Source organism: Mus caroli, unplaced genomic scaffold (assembly GCF_978045245.1).
Source record: "Mus caroli unplaced genomic scaffold, Mus_caroli_1 scaffold_4, whole genome shotgun sequence".
Lineage (NCBI taxonomy): Eukaryota > Metazoa > Chordata > Mammalia > Rodentia > Muridae > Mus > Mus caroli.
The window spans coordinates 72,430,160-72,446,821 of NW_028227259.1; the positions used below are offsets into that span (position 1 = coordinate 72,430,160).

General features: G+C 36.1%; 1 long non-coding RNA gene, 1 other non-coding gene and 1 pseudogene across 3 annotated transcripts in view; 2 read left to right on the forward strand and 1 right to left on the reverse strand.

Moving 5' to 3' along the window:
- Nucleotides 1-16,662, reverse strand: part of LOC110295510 (uncharacterized) — a 67,295-nt gene that overhangs the window by 36,061 nt on the left and 14,572 nt on the right. Inside the window, exons 2-4 of one of the 2 annotated variants that reach the window (XR_015046841.1) lie at nucleotides 8,859-8,991; nucleotides 5,833-5,920; nucleotides 5,046-5,439 (exon numbers count right to left, since the gene is read on the reverse strand). This is a non-coding gene — a long non-coding RNA (uncharacterized LOC110295510). Of the gene's footprint in view, nucleotides 1-5,045; nucleotides 5,440-5,832; nucleotides 5,921-8,858; nucleotides 8,992-16,662 lie in introns of those variants that run through there. The other variant, XR_002378083.1, reaches the window with a different exon arrangement.
- Nucleotides 4,853-4,977, forward strand: LOC115031228 (small nucleolar RNA SNORA40). Its single transcript, XR_003836839.2, has one exon. It is a non-coding gene; the product is annotated as a small nucleolar RNA SNORA40 (small nucleolar RNA).
- LOC115031246 (U2 spliceosomal RNA) lies at nucleotides 7,606-7,698 on the forward strand (annotated as a pseudogene).

Here is a 16,662-nt window from a genome sequence, read left to right on the forward strand (position 1 = left end):
ACTGGATTTCGTTGATGGATTTCTGTATATTGAACCATCCCGGCATCCCTGGGATGAAAACTACTTGGTCAGAATGGATGATTGTTTTTGATGTGTTCTTGGATTTGGTTAGAGAGAATTTTATTGAGTATTGTTGCATCGATATTCATAAGGGAAATTGGTCTAAATTTCTCTATCTTTGTTGGGTCTTTTTGAGGTTTAGGTATCAGAGTAATTGTGGCTTCATAGAATAAGTTGGGTAGGGTACCTTCTGTTTCTATTTTGTGGAATACTTTGTGAAGAACTAGGATTAGGTCTTCTTTGAAGGTCTGATAGAACTCTGCACTAAACCCATCTGGTCCTGGGCTTTTTTTTGGCTGGGAGACTATTAATGACTGCTTCTATTTCTTTCGGGGATATAGGACTGTTTAGATCATTAATCTGATCTTGATTTAACTTTGGTACCTGGTATCTGTCTAGAAACTTGTCCATTTCATTCAGGTTCTCCAGTTTTGTTGAATATAGCCTTTTGTAGAAGGATCTCATGGTATTTTGGATTTCTTCAGGATCTGTTGTCATGTCTCCCATTTCATTTCTGATTTTGTTAATTAGGATGCTTTCCCTGTGCCCTCTAGTGAGTCTGGCTAAGGGTTTATCTATCTTGTTGATTTTCTCATAGAACCAGCTCCTCGTTTAGTTGATTCTTTGAAAAGTTCTCTTGTTTCCACTTGGTTGATTTCGCGCATGAGTTTGATTATTTCCTGATCTCTACTCCTCTGGGGTGAATTTGCTTCCTTTTGTTCTAGAGCTTTTAGGTGTGTTGTCAAGCTGCTAATGTGTGCTCTCTCTAGTTTCTTTTTGGAGGCACTCAGAGCTATGAGTTTTCCTCTTAGAAATGTTTTCATTGTGTCCCATAAGTTTGGGTATGTTGTGGCTTCATTTTCATTGAACTCTAAAAAGTCCTTAATTTCTTTCTTTATTCCTTCCTTGACCAAGGTATCATTGAGAAGAGTGTTGTTCAGTTTCCACGTGAAGGTTGGCTTTCTATTATTTATTTTGTTATTGAAGATCAGCCTTAGTCCATGGTGATCTGATAGGATGCATGGGGCAATTTCAATATTTTTGTATCTGTTGAGGCCTGTTTTGTGACCAATTATGCGGTCAATTTTGGAGAATGTACCATGAGGTGCTGAGAAGAAGGTATATCCTTTTGTTTTAGGATAGAATGTTCTGTAGATATCTGCCAGATCCATTTGATTCATAATTTCTCTTAGTTTCTCTGTGTCTCTGTTTAGTTTCTGTTTCCATGATCTGTCCATTGGTGAAAGTGGTGTGTTGAAGTCTCCCACTATTATTGTATGAGGTGCAATGTGTGCTTTGAGATTTACTAAAGTTTCTTTAATGAATGTGGCTGCCTTTGTATTTGGAGCATAGATATTCAGGATTGATGGTTCCTCTTGGAGGATTTTACCTTTGATGAGTATGAAGTGTCCCTCCCTGTCTTTTTTAATGACTTTGGGTTGGAAGTCAATCTTATCAGATATTAGAATGGCTACTCCAGCTTTTTTCTTCATACCATTTGCTTGGAAAATTGTTTTCCAACCTTTCATTCTGAGGTAGTGTCTATCTTTTTCTCTGAGATGAGTTTCCTGTAAGCAGCAAAATGTTGGGTCTTGTTTGTGTAGCCAGTTTGTTAGTCTATGTCTTTTTATCGGGGAGTTGAGTCCATTGATATTAAGAGATATTAAGGAAAAGTAATTGTTGTTTCCTCTTATTTTTGTTGTTAAAGTTGGCATTCTGTTCTTGTGGCTGTCTTCTTTTAGGTTTGTTGAGGGATTACCTTCTTGTTGTTTCTAGGGTGTGTTTCCTGTCCTTGTATTGGTTTTTATCTGTTATTATCCTTTGAAGGGCTGGATTCGTGGAGAGATAATGTGTGAATTTGGTTTTGTCGTGGAATACTTTGGTTTCTCCATCTATGTTAATTGAGAGTTTGGCTGGGTATAGTAGCCTGGGCTGGAATTTGTGTTCTTTTAGTGTCTGTATAACATCCGTCCAGGATCTTCTGGCTTTCATAGTCTCTGGTGAAAAATCTGGTGTAATTCTGATAGGCTTGCCTTTATATGTTATTTGGCCTTTTTCTCTTACTGCTTTTACTATTCTATCTTTATTTAGAGCATTTGTTGTTCTGATTATTATGTGTTGGGAGGTATTTCTTTTCTGGTCCAGTCTATTTGGAGTTCTGTAGGCTTCTTGTATGTTCATGGGCATCTCTTTCTTTAGATTTGGGAAATTTTCTTCTATAATTTTGTTGAAGATGTTTGCTGGTCCTTTGAGTTGAAAATCTTCATTCTCATCCACTCCTATTATCCCTAGGTTTGGTCTTCTCATTGTGTCCTGGATTTCTTGGATGTTTTGAGTTAGGATCTTTTTGCATTTTACATTTTCCTTGATTGTTGTGCAGATGTTCTCTATGGAATCTTCTGCACCTGAGATTCTCTCTTCCATCTCTTGTATTCTGTTGCTGATGCTGGTATCTATGGTTCCAGATTTCTTTCCTAGGGTTTCTATCTCCAGTGTTGCCTCATTTGGGGTTTTCTTTATTGTGTCTACTTCCCTTTTTAGGTCTAGTATGGTTTTGTTCATTTCCATCATCTGTTTGGATGTGTTTTCCTGTTTTTCTGTAAGGACTTCTACCTGTTTGATTATGTTATCCTGTTTTTCTTTAAGGATTTGTAACTCTTTAGCAGTGTTCTCCTGCAATTCTTTAAGGGATTTTTGTGCTTCCTCTTTAATGTCTTCTACCTGTTTAGCAGTGTTCTCCTGTATTTCTTTAAGTGTGTTATTAAAGTCCTTCTTGAAGTCCTCTACCATCATCAGGAGATATGCTTTTAGTTCGTGTCTAGCTTTTCTGGTGTGTTGGGGTGCCCTGGACTGGGCGAAGTGGGAGTGCTGGGTTCTGATGATGGTGAGTGGTCTTGGTTTCTGTTAGTAAGATTATTACGTTTACCTTTCGCCATCTGGTAATCTCTGGGGTTAGTTGTTGTCGTTGTCACTGTTTAAAGATTGGAGCAGAAGCTGTGTTCCACTCACCAGCAGTCTCAAAATCCTGTGGCGGGGGTCGTGGGTAGCTGGAGGGTGTCAGCCGACCCTGCGCTCTAGCTACTCTGGTGTTGGTCCGGCTGGATGAGGCCTGTGGCCCTACTCAGGCTGGTTTCTGCTTCCCTAATTAATGCAGTCTCAGGTCCTGCGTGCAATTGGTTTGGAGCAGAAGCTGTGTTCCAGTCACCAGAAGTCTTCCACTCTGATATTCTTATATTTGTAGATTCTTGACTGTAATAAATGTTTCAATATTACATTGTAAATTGTCCTTATAGAAAACTTTAGGTGGTCACCACTTATATCACATAAATATATTTATTGTTTAATTATTATAAAAATTAGTGAAAATGAAATTAAAAAGCAGCACACAGGACAGTATATTAATCTTAGCATAATTGAGATAAAGCTTGAAATAGGTCCAAGGAAAGAAAGGATGCTTGCTCTACTCCTCGCGTACTTTTACCATTTCAGATCTGTAAAGAGTGCAATACTGACCAGGGTAATGTATACAAACATTTGTAAGGCAACCCCTTTGGTCTTGCAAAACGGCACACATGTGACTTTTTGAGAATATATTTATATATAAATTCCTGATGAAGTTTAGCATAGTGTGCTTACACTATGATTAAATTGGACAAATACTTCATTAAAAACTCTTTTTGTCCTGTCCCAACCTGAAGTGCCTGTTTATGTTTTGGAGAAAAGAAGGAGGATTTTATCCTGTACTATATCTAATATGTCCCAAGTAAATCTCAAAAGTCATATTCAGTAGATTTATACAGCTAGGTTGCATTATGATTTTGTATTCAGTAGAAGAGAAAGTATTCTGGAATGATCAGTGCTTAACCAGTTACCCTTTTCAGTTATTTAGTGACATGTGTTCTTGTCATTCTTGAACCAAAATGAATTGAGATGCCGTTCATCTTCTTAGGTTTACTACTATTGATGTTCAATAAAATTATGATGTTCGGTAAAAGTAAGCGTGTATTCTTACATTTAATCATCATCTCTTGAATTCTTTCCCGATTTATTTTATGTTCCTGGGACACCTTTCACACATATGAGGTTTTGCATTTGCTCATACACTCATTCTCTATAGAAGACCAGAGAAAAACATACTTTCAAATGTGTCAATAAAGGAAATTCTGTGGGAGGGCAAAAATGGATTAACTTAGATTTTGATTTTCAGAATATATTCAATCTGATAATTCACTACAGAAAATTATTAAATATTTAGTCCTTCTGTATTCAATAAAGAAAGATAAAACCATGCAATACAAAAGGAATAACAAAATCACCATGAATTCATGATTGTCAGAAGACAACAGCTGTTCTCTAAGGGAGGGTCATCTCACATGATTACTTGCTCTATGCACTTCATACTTTGGAATCCTGGAACAATTTGGATGTCCACTTTGCCTATTTGTGAAGGTATTTTAGATAAGAGCAAGTAGAACAGACTTGAGAATTGGAGGAAAGACTCAGCTCATAGATTTCATTTAATGTTTTCTTTGTCTTGCCATAAAAACGTAGAAATGAAAGATGCTCATCTTTTCAAATACAATAAATCCTGAAGAGTATCTATTATCATGTGGGTGTGTCATGACTAAGAAATACCATCATTTTCTTATCACTAAACTTACTATGCATCATAAACTGCCTAACATACAGTCCCTTGAACAGATAAGACACAACTAAGATAGTACTAGAGATAAGTAATTTTATTTAACGAAAGGAATTAATACATGCTGAGTGTAAGAAATTTAAAGTTTATAGCACTTGTATGAGTTTTTGTTGAATTAGTGGACAAAAACTGAAAAACAAGTGCAAGAACAAATCCTCTTTTGCAACCCAGAACTCATTGTTGTATGAGTTTTGGTACATGTAAGAAGGAATATATCCAAGACGATGCACTGTAATGGTGATATTGCCAATAGATATTGATGATAATGCCACTAGGCCCTCACGATTAGTCTTAATCCAAGTCTGTCAGGTCACTAAAAAGGACACAGTTGGGCTGTCAGGTCTGTCAATTTATTTGAAGGATTGGTGTGTGTACCCTGTGTTGTGAATTGGGCAAACACCAGTGATGGAGGTGGATCTAGGCCTGCCACTCGGGGGGCTTCTGGATAGACTGGTCCTAGGTGCTGGACATAATTTGATCCAAAGAGAAGATGGAATGACCACTGTGAGAACAGTGCACCTATCTGACCTTGCTTCCTGTTTGGGGAAGTTCATAGTTGCCTGTCACTCCATGACTCCAGCTCCTCGGTGTCTCAGGCCCTCTTCTGGTCTCCATGGGCACATATACATGGGACTCTGAAGAGCACAGGGATCCTAGGATAGGCTGCCTCCTTGATGCTAGTGATGGTGGGAACCACACAAAGGGAGATGATGAATGCCCATGGAGGGTGGTTAAGTCAGGCTCTGATTTAACTCCTTAACCCCATATTTTCCCATTTCTTTAGAAAAAAAAAAAGAAATTTAAAGTTTATACCACAAACTTCAGATATAGGAATTGGAAATTGAGTTGGTGTACATTCTCCCAGAGGACCAGCTCTCTTAGTATCCAAAGGTACAATTTTTTAAAAATGTGCCTAAGGAGAAAACCAATCTATCTAGATGTGAAACCAATGGAACAAAGCAATTAACAGCCAAGATTTCCCTAATGGGGCATTAGTGGCACTTATATCTTGGGGGTAACCAATAGCAGTCTAATTGGATTTAAGGTATTCAGTTGTAGAGAATTCATACCTGGTGTTGTATGGCTGATGAAGTCATGGACCATAGAGGATAACTTACTACTGTCACTCTTTGCATCAGTGTGATTTCTAGCTTCTTTCTAAGGGAGGATACATTAAAGGACAGCTCTAGGTCATATTCCAGGCTCAGGAGAGCATTATTCATGTACACTGCCTTTACTAAGTTGGCTGGGTATGAATAATGTCTTTCTTTGATCTTACAAAGGAAATTTGTACAGACTGAACCCCCTAGTGTAAAACCTATATTGGACTTGATGTGTTGTAGCTTTGTGCTGTGCGGCATGACTGCCTTCCCATATTCTCAGTCGCAGTCAAGTGTTTGGAGGGCGTGGATTCATGCTTGACACAAGTGCAGAGTGCTACAGTACTTTGCGCAGTAGCAATCCTGGTGATTTGAAAGTGCTGTATTCTAAAGCCAGTAGATGTTACAGCCAGAAGATAAGCACTCAGTGGGCATGTGATGCTAATGATAAAGAATCTCCCCTTTTAGAAAAGTAAAATAATGCAATTTACTGTTTTGTTTTCCTTCTTACTGATGGAATGTGAACATCTTTCCAAAAGAATCCAGAAATCAACCTTTTTGGCAACTAATATGCTAACTGCAACTTACCAAATATGCACTTGAATGCAGCACCTGACTTGAGATGTGCTATTGATATTTTTCATTTATTTGCATTTTTTTGAGGTGATGTAATGTATCTCAAGCTAGACTTGTATTGTTATGTCACTGAAGATGCCCTTGAGCTTCAGATTTTCCTGAATCCCCTACTCAAGTGCTGTGAATGCAATTGCAGGCATTGCTTGCCCATGCCTAGATTTTGCTGCAGTGCTGAGGATAGATCTCAGAGACTCATTTGCAGTAGGGACATACTCTATTAACTGAGTTACATCCTAATCCAAATTTCATCTGCATTAAATGTTGTTGTTTGTTTGTTTGTTTGTTTTGGTACTCAAGAGTGAACCAAGTGTCTTCAACATTTTAGACAAGCACTGCTCCCTTTATTTGCCTCCTCAGTCTGTTGTTGATCTTTAGTGCATCGTTCAAGGTTTAAGAAATGAGGAGACTAAGTCAAGAAATGTTTCAAGTATGAAAATACATAAAAATGAATTAGATGATGCATATGAGACTGTCTCATAGACCTGTCACCTACACTGGCTAGTGGAGTTATCCTCCTCTTCCTTTTTTACCTCCCTCCTATTTTTTTTCTCCTTTCTTTGTTGCTTTGTTGAATGTCCAGAGAATACTTTCTTCATGTAGGCACTTCTTTGTTCCTTACAATGCTACAATTCCCATTTCGTAAATTTTAGAGCTCCAAATACCGTTCTTGCTATACGCTAGCCCTGTTTACTGAGCACAGGAAACTCCCAGGTGTTACAGCTGCAGTGGATCTTTGCTTTCACGTCAGAATGAGCTAAAGACTAAAAATAGATTGTTTTTTGCCTGAGCATCTTCCCTGGTGCTTTTCAGCTTGGAAAAAAAATTAACTATAATGCAGCTCAGAGGCAGTGGGAAAAAGCTAGCAAAAGTAACTATATTTCTCAGTGGGAGGAAACATCTTGAAGTTCCTGATGAGTTCTGACACCTATCTATCCTCACAAACTGTAATGGCTGCAGAAATAAAAGTTGCTGGAAGGTTCTATCTGGCAAACTTCTGTATGTGACTATGGCTTTAATGTCTTTAATTCATGTCTTTGAAATATTATATATTGTATATGTATGCTGAGAATAACCAATATTAATAATTGAAATATTTTCTAATAATTTATTGCTTCTCGGCCTTTTGGCTAAGATCAAGTGTAGTATCTGTTCTTATCAGTTTAACATCTCATAATCTTCTCATCTTATATACTAGTTCTTATTTTATTTTCCTTATAATAAACATAATATTTTTCACTTTTAAAAATATTCGAACAAAAAATGTAATTCTCAGAAAACAATAAGTTTTTTTTTTCTTTCAATAAGGCTAGTATAGATTTTGCTTACTGAATCAATAGTTGAAGGAATAGCTGTCAGCCACTGGACCTGTGGTCTCACATTGATGTGCTGAGATGTGTAGATTTAATCAACTGGCTGGGGATAATGAGAAAGAAACTAAAACATCTCACTGGTAAAATTTAGATTTTTATTTGTGCTGGGTTGTAAATACCCATTTGCTTGTTCTTTTCTCATGTTTTAGCATGAAGATGAAAACCACCTTGTTGCATCATGTACCATTCCCTCAGAGCCTCTGACTCTGCTGAGCTTTAATCCCCAACACTTTGTCACATAAGGGAACTAAAGATATAGTTCTTAGAAAATGTGATGGTTTGATGAAAAATCTTTCTCATAGGCTCATACATTTGAAACTTGGTTCCTGATTGGTGGTACTGTTTAGGGAGGTTGTAGAATATTAACTTGAAGGAACATAGGTGAAGGAAATAAGTTACTGGGGTTATTATTGGAATGTTTATGGATTCACCTCAATTCTATTTCATCTCTAACTTGTGTTTGAGGATGTAGGTGTGATCTCTCAGTTTTCTGCTCTAGCCTCCTGCTGATATGACTATCCCTACCTCAGTGGACTTTTTCTCTGAATCCACACATCAAAATAAACTTTCTTTTAAATTGCTTTTGGTTGTGGTGTTTTATAGTAGCAACAAAAAGTAACTAACAAAAAGAGCTTCTGTTATCACTATGTTTTCTGTGATGGCTTTTAGGGAAAAAGTTCTTCTCTGCCTATATTTCAAGACATAAAGGGAAAATCTGCTTACTTTCATGTAATAACCAAAAGAAATAAGCATGTACTGGTGGAATGTTGTTTTAAATTAATAGATGTTGAATTACTTTATGTATTACAAGGAAATGTGTAATATTAAGCTTCAAATATATAATACATACAATAATTATGCCTAATCAGGATGTTACATTCAATTGAATTTAGCAATCTCTTCTTCAGAAAGCTGGGAATAAAGACAACTGAGCTGCTCATTGAGGTGGGTATAAATATTTTTCTTGCTCTAGATTTTGGAATTCCATACCTTTTTTTCTCCTATTCCATTTTCCCTGTGTCTTCATTAGTTCACATAATCTTCTTTCCAGTATATTGCCAGCCTTTATACCAGGGGAAGGCCTCAGAATGACTGCACATGGGATGCAAAAAGAATTTCCAGGCTAAGGGGCAGAAAGAAAAAATAAAAGGTAAGGCTGAGCAGTCTGCTCTAAAATCTGGTTGTTGATATTTGAAACACAGCTAGTCTATCACAAAATCAGAGTAGATCTCAAGAAGCTACGCGCAAGTCTAGGTCCCTTCTGATGATAGTGAGTCCTTGGTTGTATCATTTAAGCATTCAGTGACAAGTATCATTTTGGATGATTCAGGTATCTGATTTCATTTAAACTTCATTGTAACTCCACAAGGATATTATTATCCTCTGTGTTCATATAAAAGGATACCATGGCTTCAACAGATAAAAATTATGTTGATTTATGCCTCTACTTGGTAACGGAGGTGAAATTGAACTCCATCAGTCTAATGTTAAAGCACTTGCCATGTAGCCTACTGTCATCTCAAGTGACTCATTAAGGTCTTAGTCAAAACACTTCCAATTATTTTAATGCCTTTTTAAGTAGGTTTTTTTTAAGTTGTTAAGCTGATAGAAAATTTGAAAATGTAGTGAACAACGTTTTAATATATCCCAAGCCTAGTGCCCTTATATTAAAACTTTACATTAATTCTGTATGTGTATTAAAATAACAAACCAATGCCAGTTCATTATTACCAATTAAATGTATTAATATGTGCATATTTGTCTAAAGTATTATCTTTCTTTCCTATGTTTCTATCTAGAGACCCACATTTTATCAAGTAGTGTGATTTCCTTAAGTCTTTCTAAGTAAGGATACGTTCTCAAACTGATCCTGGTGCCATCATTCTGGTGGTTTCAACCAGTCATGTTAGGAATTTTGTAGAGTTATCTGGGAATCTTTCAATTTTTACTTTCTGGTATTTTGATCGAAACTGTGGGTTTACAGGAAGAAGTACACAGGCATAAAATTCCATTTTGGTGATGTTGAATGAAAGGTTAATAGTAATAGTTTGGTGAAATGAATATTGGTGACAGTGTTGGTGTGAGGATGTGTTTGCCCTATTTCAGAACTCTGAAGAAAGTCATTATTAGTATTCCACATCAAGAAATAAGATGTTTTGCTCTATGTTCTCAAGGAAAATGTCTCTCTCCTTGAGGAAGGCATACCTACATACATTTTCTGAAACTGTTTACTGTGGCAGATGCCACTGCCTTATCTTCTAGTCCCATAAAAATCTTCCAAGTTTATTCAGAAAGTTCTCCTGAGAAATGAGAGGTACTTTTTATATTTATTTTTTAATTAAATCAATTTATTTTAATTTACTAACAACAACAAAAGCACACAGCTGGTTTAAAGAAGTCATGTAAAACTCTCCATCCAAAATTCTTTATGCTTTCCTAAATTTCTATGTAGTTATAATTGCCAATGGAATGGGCATTCCTAAGAAGTAGTGGAGTTTTCTCAGGGTTTACAACTCTATTAGCAGGGACAATTTTATTTACTTATTTTCCTAGTTTGTTCCTCTGCTCTTATGATAAAATACTGATCCAAAACAACTTCGGTAGGAAATGGTTTATTTGATTACATTTTACTATCATAAATCATTATCAATGGAAGTCTGGAACTAAAGCAGAAGTCTGGCAGCAAGAACTGAAGCACAGACCATGGGTGGTGTTGCTTACTAGATTGCTCCCTATGGCTTGCTCAGCTTTCTTGTATGTATCCTAGAATCCCCATGTCAACATGGCCTTCATTGTGGTCAGAGCCCTCCCATATTAATGATTAATAAATAAATTCCCCAAATGGGGCTTCATGAGTGCTTTAGTGGTTAACAGAACTGGCTGCTCTTCCAGAGAACAAGTATTTGATTTACATAACCCACATGGTATCTTATAAAAATAGGCAACTTAGATTTTAAGAGATCTGATAGCCTTTTTGGGCTCAGTAGGCATTGCACTATTTGGTGCATAGATGTACAGAAAATATCTGGTAGACATATTTTCTCAGGATTTTCTCTTCCCAAATGGCTCTAGTGTATTGCAAGTTGGGAAAGGCATAGCAGTCCCTTATAATACTAAAGAAAATATATAAATTTATATCCTCTTTCCTGCCCTATACACCCTTGCCTGCCTTTGGTCCTTGCATATTATCTACTATCATCATTTAATGTGCTCTTGTATATATTTGACCAATACACACACACACACGTGTGTGTGTGTGTGTGTGTGTGTGTGTGTGTGTATTTGATAAATATGTGTATCAGGCATCTCTTTCTGAGTTTGGATCACTTCACTTAATATTATACTTCCAAAGTCCACTTATTCTCTTGGAATGTTTATAATTTGATTTTTCTGTATAGCTGAATATTCTACTTTGTGTAGTGCGAAGAGCAATCTGAGAGAGGCTAAAAACTAGCAAGTGACCTTCTTGAGATGGTTCTGCCATAGACTGTCAATCTATGATGGATTTGATTCTCTAGGCAAGGCTGAGGAGGTTGCATTAGAGGAAAGAGTCCTGCTATTAATATGCTTCTCCAGTTATTATTAAATATATAACAATCACTAGGTATTGACTCACCTTTTGGAGCAGATTTCTGCAGACCTACAAAGATATACTATCTTATTGTGATGCTATATAGACAAATAGAAAATAATTCTATAGAATCACTTATTTGATTCAAATGATTTTAGGAAGAGAGTTTTTAGGAATGGTTTTAGTGGCTAGAAAGATGTAATAAAGATAGAATTAAGAATAAAATGTGTCCTCATAATAGTAAGTAAAGGCTGCATAATAAGAAATACAATGAGCTCCCATAATTACACTAAAAAGAGGAATAGACATGGGACAAATTTGTGTTCAAGGAAAAACATTTAGGTTCAAGAAAAAAGTCACCAGTGTGCTCTATGATAAGGCAAGGCCATGTGAAACTGTTATACTGAACTTATAACAAGGATATAGAATGAAACACTGTTTTGAACTTAATATCTTCTTCTTTCTGAACTCCCATTCTATGTAATATTTTATCTCTGAGGTAATTTTCTAATGAACTATTTGTCTAAGAAGGTATAAAAGACCGGAGAATAGAAATAACATTGTTAGTTGAATGGTTTGGATTGTGGAGCTTTGGCCCATCTATCTACCCATCTATTCATCTATCTGCCCATCCATCCATCTACCCATCCATCCATCCATCCATCCATCCATCCATCCATCCATCCACCCATCCATCCATCTATCCATCCATCCATCCATTCATCCATCCATCCAGATGTGCATGTTGGTTTGTCTATATGTACATGTGTAGGTGTATGTATGTAAGCAAATATGAATACTTGTGAAGTTGATTGTGACAGATGGTTGTGCCCAGGCAGCATGTGAGTGAGTGTATTAATGTTTGAATGTGTATGTGTCTGTGCATATTTGACAGTATAAATCATCTTAGTTCTTTTCCTTTCCTTCTTCTCTGGTTCACAAAGAGTTAACCGCTTAGCCAGAGTCATCAGACTGATTCACTAGAGAAAGGAGCACCAACACTATATCCTTTTACTTAATTCCCACTGGTTTACTCTGAGGTGCTAAACACCAGACTGCAGTTTCTGGTATCAGAGGAACTCAGGCTGGTCAGACACCACTGCAAAGTAACTCCAATTTATGACAGGTAAACATTTTATGTAGACAACCCCACATATCTCATAAAACCAAGTCTTTCCCCCAACCAATGCTCACCCCCTTGGTTTACCTCAAGAGAGAACCAAGAAAAAAGAACCACTGGGGCTAATCCTCATCATTGTAAACACTGTTTCATTAGTTGTGTTTCTACTGGTGTACATAAAGTTTGCTTTCATTTCCTTGTTATAGAAGACATCAGGATAACAAGCATAGATTTGTACATTTTTTTCAGTAGGAAATGGAGTTATTTAGGTATATGATTGGGTGTGAAATAGCTTATGATCCTATAACCTGCACAGAATGTTAGTATAAGGATAATTTGTCAATATATCTTCCCTATTATATTAATCATATTTCTCCAAAGAAAAATTATATATAATATATATATTATATGCATGTCTATATGTATGCATGTTTGTGATACATATGCACAATGAAGAGTTAACAGAATATTTGCCTCAGTTGATTATGGAAGTTGAACAAAAGCTTCATGATCCAATGTATGAAATCTAGATTCCTTGGGAATAGACTAATGGTACAATTCAGATTAAAAGACTTAGAACCAGGGAAGCTGTTTGTACATATTCACTGGGAAGCCAGAAGATAATGAAGTAAGCTGCTCCTAAACTCATATATAGGAGTAATGTAAAAGGAAATGTCATCTTTCTTTTAACTTTTGTCCTATTTAGTATCTCAGTAGATCTGATGATGCTCAATTATACTGTGTAAGACTCTGTTTTATAAAACCCACAGACTCACATGGTAATTTCATCAATAAACAAGGCCAGACACCTTTTTAATTTCATCAGGAAATCAAATGACCAGTGAACATGGCATACACTATTAACCACCAAACCCACTTAAACTCATTATACAGTTTTCCTTCCTATTTTATCTATCATCATTCTTCCTAATTCTCTCTCTCTCTCTCTCTCTCTCTCTCTCTCTCTCTCTCTCTCTCTCTCTCTCTCACACACACACACACACACACACACACACACACACACACACCCTACTTTGACAAGTGTGGTGGAAATTTCTCAACTATTTTGTAGAAATGTTCTAAACTTCACAGCTTGTGTGCCTCAACTACCCAATTTGTATTATTTTAGTCATGGTTTCTTCAAACACTCCTTCCTCTTTACCTTCTTTGGTAGAGTGTACTAAGATGCATTTTGAACTATTTCAAGTCCTTTCATGGCTGCTTGTGTTTCTATTGATTTTCTTAAATTGTTTTCTCTTTATAGTTTACATTGTTTCACTCTTACCTTCATTGATTTCTTTTTCTTCTGACAAATGTTCTTATCAGTTGTTAACCTCAGACAATTCTTAAAATTTTAAACTTTGTAGTTTCCCTGTCTAGAGTTGTTATTTGGTCCTTTTTCATATATTTTTATGACTTGACTTCTTGAACACAAGTCACATAGTCAAATTAATATATTTGTCTGTTAAGTCTGTATCTGTGATAAGTTTTGACCCCTTGATTTTTCTTTTCAATTTATTATGGGTTATGTTGAACTGCTTCAGTTATATACTTGGCGATTGTTATTGGATGCCACACTGAGAATTTTGCTAACAGATGGATGATATATTTTATTCCTTTTAATATTCTTGATATTTTTCTGCTACATATTAACACTTGAAAATAATTTGTTCTTTTTCAGATTTTGATTTTTTTGTGAAATGAAAGCAGTACTATTTAGTTAACTTTCTTCAGTGTACTTTATCCTGCATGTTTTAGAAAATTTATTATATTTGTCCTTGTGTCCAGGGACACAACCTGACCAGTGACTTTTTGCCCTGGGTTACAGCTGGTCATTAACCTTACCCTTAGGTTTTTATGCAATTTGCTTATATGCAAACCTTGACTTCTACACTGGAGCTAAAGCATTTACTGTGGATTTTGGGATACTTTCTGTGTGTAACACTTGCCTCTCAAGCACTATGTTCTATAAACTATAAGTCTTGTCCCCTCCCAAATTAGTTCTCTGTTTCCTATAACTATAATCCATTTCTGCTTTACTCCACTGTACCATAGCCTATAAACTCCCTCAAGACAGCCAATCAGAAATTTTAGCACCTTCTTCAATCTTTTCCTATTGTTTGACAGAAACCATTGTCTAGTATTGAAGGAAACATTAGTGTTTATAAACATAGTTTTTCATTTGGAGGAGGTGGGGTAATAACATTACCAAAAGAAGTCTTATTTCTCTGTCTCTCTGTCTCTCTCTGTGTCTCTTTCTTTGCTTTATTTAAACCACATTTAATGTATGCTCTTGATTTCATGGATAGATTCCTTTTCAATTTTTTCTGTATTAATTATTAAATTTCTCAAGTATATTTATGATAAACTTCATATATTCTTTCAATGCTATTTTGCATGAGGAGTATACTTTTTGTAGTAAATATAGAAAATGAACATTTTGATACTTGGGACAATGAAATTTCAACAGTTAAATGTACATATATAGAAAACAAGAACTTTACAGAGGCTGTCTCTGTAACATCTAAACCCCAAAGGCCTATGTTTGTGTGTGAGAGTGAATAAATGTAATTATGTATATTTCAACAGAAAAAGTAAAATAAGAATGAAAAGTAATAAAGTCCTATATGTACAAAAGAATTGACAAATATAGCACAATAATATCAAATATTCGAAATTTAAATCTCAGAAAAATTTTATGTCTTCAATGAAGTTTAGGTATAATTAAAGAACACATGCCCATGTATATAGATTTACACAGATAATTATCATCAATAGATAGACTAACATTTGCTTAAGGTGAAGACAGAAGGATAGGGTAACGGTGAGTGACAGCAAAATTTACCAAGAAAGAATACTTGAGGATACATTTAACTTATTTTTAATAACTTGTTATTGAATTTGTTATTGGGTTCTAATTCCATTAAATACTTACTATATTCCTAAAAATATACATACATAGATCAAAACTGGTGAGATTTAGGTTGCTAACCAACCTGGGTAATTTAGGTGTTTGCTTAACCCTCAGAATGAGCATATAATGGGATTATGCTATATTTTAGTATCAACTAAAATAAGAAACAAAGAACTTAAGAAATATAACCAAAGCCACACATTAATGATTCATCTAGCTGAGATTAGTGTTCAACTGTACCTAGTAGACACAGACCATGACTACATCACATAATTATGACTATTACACTAATAAAGTAGGGACTATAATTGTTTATTCCAGGGCTTTTCAGAAAGTAATAGAGACCCCTGGACAGCAACACAAACATTATCACCCTGCAAAAATCTGTCCTGTCTGTAAGATGTTCTGGGGCAATGGTAATTTGGGTCTTGTGGGAGTGTCTTTTAAAAAATGTAAGCCTACAGTAGCCAACCAATATCTGGGTTAACTTGTGGCCAAAGCCACAAAAAGAAGCCCATGGCAGAAAATTCCTTGATGGCCAAGAACTAACCACTGGCTACCCCCAAAGACCCAGGGTAGGACCAAACACAACTCAATCAAAAAAAAAAAAAAAAAAAAAAAAACCAAGCAAAACAAAAATCAAACAAGCAATGACATGGTTCCTAATGATATTTTGCTATATTCATAGCTTAGTGCCTTTCCCAGTTATCATCAGCTTCAGCAGATGGGTGGGGATACTTGAGGTCTCCTATGGGGTCTTTCCCTTTGCACTTGGGGACATCTGTGACAGGGCATAGGAAATATTGTAGGAGTCAGAGAGGATGGAGGACACCAGGAGAACATGGCACACTGAGTCACCTAAGCAGTCATATGCACTCACAAAGCAGCAAGCACAGAGCATTTATGGGTCTGCACCAGGTCCTCTGCATATATGCTACGGCTGTTATCTTGGTGCTTTTATGAGAGCTGGTGTACCCGTGACTCTTTTGCCTGCTCTTAGAACTCTCTTCCTTCTATTGGCTTGCCATGTCCAAATTCTATATAAGGGTTTTTGCCTTGTCTTACTGTACTTTTTTTTTCCTTTCCTTTCCTTTCCTTTCCTTTCCTTTCCTTTCCTTTCCTTTCCTTTCCTTTCCTTTCCTTTCCTTTCCTTTCCTTTCCTTTCGTTTCCTTCCCTTCCCTTCCCTTC